This window comes from Echinops telfairi, unplaced genomic scaffold (assembly GCF_000313985.2).
Source record: "Echinops telfairi isolate 266 unplaced genomic scaffold, ASM31398v2 ScPeMD7_53;HRSCAF=182, whole genome shotgun sequence".
In the NCBI taxonomy this organism is placed as follows: domain Eukaryota; kingdom Metazoa; phylum Chordata; class Mammalia; order Afrosoricida; family Tenrecidae; genus Echinops; species Echinops telfairi.
The window spans coordinates 3,767,582-3,770,905 of NW_022103951.1; the positions used below are offsets into that span (position 1 = coordinate 3,767,582).

General features: G+C 39.0%; 1 pseudogene; it reads right to left on the reverse strand.

Annotated features, from left to right (window-relative positions):
* The window catches only part of LOC101649627, a 4,755-nt pseudogene extending 1,633 nt beyond the window's left edge, over nucleotides 1-3,122 (reverse strand).
* Nucleotides 3,123-3,324: the final 202 nt, after the last annotated feature.

Here is a 3,324-nt window from a genome sequence, read left to right on the forward strand (position 1 = left end):
TCTATCCTGTGATATACAGATTCATATTTTCCAACTACTCTTTCTTCCTTCTCTTTCCAACTTTTGCATTCCAATTGCCAATAATTATCAATGCATCTTGATTGCATGTCTGATCAATTTCCAACTAACAATATTGATGGCATTCTTCAATTTCTACATCACTAACTTTGATGGTTGGTGCATACATTGTACTGATTGGATTTCCTTGCAGGCAAATAGATATAATCCTATCACAGACAACATTGTATGTCAAGATAGATCATGAAGTGTCCTTTTTGAGAATGAAAGCAATACCATTCTTCTTGCATGTGTCATTGCCAGCATAGTAAATTACCCTGTTTCCCCCAAAATAAGAGAGTGTCTTATATTAATTTTTGCTTCCAAAGATGTGCTAGGTCTTATTTTTCCACAAAGAAGAATACAGTACACATTTATTGTTTTATTAAAAGACCTCGCACTTCCTGTCTGCTCTGGCTGCGCTGCAGCCAACAGTGAGCTGTGTGGCAGTGACCGCTGCTACGGTCCAAAGTCCAGAGTTACGGTAGCTTCGGGGGGCCTTATTTTCAGGGAGGTCTTATTTTTGGGGGGATGCCTTATATTTCAGTGAGAGGCAAAACTGTAAGTAGGTCTTATTTTCGGGGGATGTTTAACTTTCGGGGAAACAGGGTACCAGCCAGGTCTGGCACAGCGTGGGCTGAGGTGAGGTGGGGTGGAGACCCTGGGAGAGAGCCAGCCAGCTGGTCCTCTATCCCTATTCTGCTACCTAACATTTTGAAGCAAGAATCTCTAGTGCAGATTCCCAGGCTGGGGTAGCGATCTCAGATGATGAAGATAATAATGATATTAATCATAATAACAGGAAAAGAAGTTGAGAGAGAATTCTATATAAGGCAGAACAATAAGCCACCAGTGCGCCTCATGCTGGAGATGAGCACTCCCATCAGGTGATGACTCAGGCCATCTGTACCAATAGTGGGAGCAAGCAAGACAAAAGGAATTAAACAACAACTTTTGATTGTGATTTGGGTGAAAGTTTGCTGAACAAATTAGTTTTCCATTGAACAATTCACACTCATGTTGTTTCATGACATTGACTGCAATCCCCATAACTTAACAGCACTCTTGCCATGTTCTTGCTGTGTTTCTATTCATCTTTTGCTCCTATCCCTTCCTGCCTTCTGCACTTTCTTCCTGGGCAAATGTTACCCTTGTGATCTTGTATGGCTGGTGGTTGTAAGGAGAGTGTACCTCTCTGGTCTTATTACTTATTTTATACTTGGACACTGCCATTAAGCAAATTCTGACTCATAATGACCCTAGGAGGACAGAATAGAACTGCCCCATATAGTTTCCAAGTCTGTAACTCTCTATTGAAGCAGATTGCCACATCGTTCTCCTGCAGAGCATTGGTGGGGTTGAACTGCTGACCTTTGGTTAGCAGATGGGTGCTTCATCACTGTGCCACTTGGGTTCCTTGTTCATCTTATAGGTCTTGTCTGTTAGCAGAAAGTTGAGTGAGGAGGGTGCATCTAATCCTGGGTATTCCACTACTCTATCAGACCTGAAAGTCTGATCTGACCATTTTAATGATTTCGCATTATGTTCTGTGTGTTTCTCTCACTCTATCTAAACTCACTGCCACTGAGTCGATGCTGACTCATAACGACCCTATAGAACAGGGTAGAACCGCCTCTGTGGTTTTCTGAGACTGGAACTCTTTACAGGAGGAGAATGCCTCATCTTTCTCCTGAGGGGGCAGCTGGTGGTTTCAAACTGCTCACCTTGTGGTTCGCAGCCCAACCCCTAACTACTTTGCCACTATGGTTCCCACTCTGTCTAGGATCTCCTGTTGTGATCCCTTTAAGAGCAGGTTTGGTAGCTGGGCATCATCTAGTTCTTCTGGTCTCAGGAGCATGGAGGCTGGTGTTCACATGAGCCACTGGTCCTTTAGACTAAGTGTCTCCATGTGTTTTTGATTTTTCATTCTTTTTTTGAAACGATCTTCTATCTCACAAAAGAATTCAAGTCCGTTTCACTTTTACTTTGCTTCCTTTGGTAGCCACTCAGACCAATGTTTAGATTAGATGGGGAAGGAATCTGGAAGGTTTTCAAGGCTGGAACCCTTCTCCCTTTGAATTTGAACTTTTAAAATTTATTTTTAATTTTTTGTTTTTATTTATTTTTCCTTTTAGTTTGTGAAATATAATACAAAGAATATACTCTATGTAGTTGTACAACCCGTCTCACCAGATCAAATCAGTAACAGGATCTCATTAAACCCCAAGTATATGTGGTTCTTGGTATGCATGTTTTTTTCTTTTTTTATGCTCCCCCCTTTATAGTTTCCTGTCCCTTCCCTCCCCCACTGCCCTGGTCTCGTTGTCATAGTCTTATCCTTTGGTGTGAAAATCATTTTTATTTTTATTTTCCTTTATAATAAGGATGTCATAAAATATTTTTTTTGAGATTGACTGATTTTGCTAACCATAAATTCCTCTAAGTTTGCCCATGCCTGAAGGTGTTTGACAGACTAATCATTGTTTTTTAAGGAAGCTTAATATTTCATTGTATGAATGTATGAGAATTTGTTTATCCATTCCTCTACAGTTAGATTTAAAACATTGTTTCTATATTTTTTGCTATTATAGAAATTGCTGCAATAAACATAGGTGTGCATATGTCGGTTTGTACTTTGTTCTTGATTTTTTTGGGTTATCTACTAAGTAGAGAGATTACAGAATCATAAGGTATTTGTGTTTGTGTTTGTTTAAGGAAGTGTCATGCTGATTTTCATAGTTTTTAAAATAATTCTATAATCCCATGAGCAATTTGAGTGTTCCAGTCCTTCCACACATTCTCCAGCCTTTATTCTTTTCTTTTTAAAATTTTGCTACGTGTCAGTGGGAGTTGGTATCTCACTGTTGTTTTAATTATTACTTTTTTATGGCCAATGAATGCAAACATTTTCTCATATGATGGTTGGCCACTCGGTGGGTGTCATCTTCAGTAAATTGCCTATTCATGTCTTGTGCCCATTTTTTATTGGATTGTTTGTATTTTCCTTGGTAAAGTCTTATAGTTTTCTATAGATTTTAAATTTACCTACTTATCTGATATACCATGGCTGAATATTTTTCCCAATTTGTGGGTTCTCTTTTTACTCTTTTGGTGAAGTTTTTTTAGAAAATAATTTTATTGGGGGCTCATACAACTCTTAGCACAATCCATACATCCATCCATTGTATCAAACACATTTGTACATTTGTTGCCATCATCATTTTCAAAACATTTTCTTTCTACTTGAGCCCTTGGCATCAGCTCCTC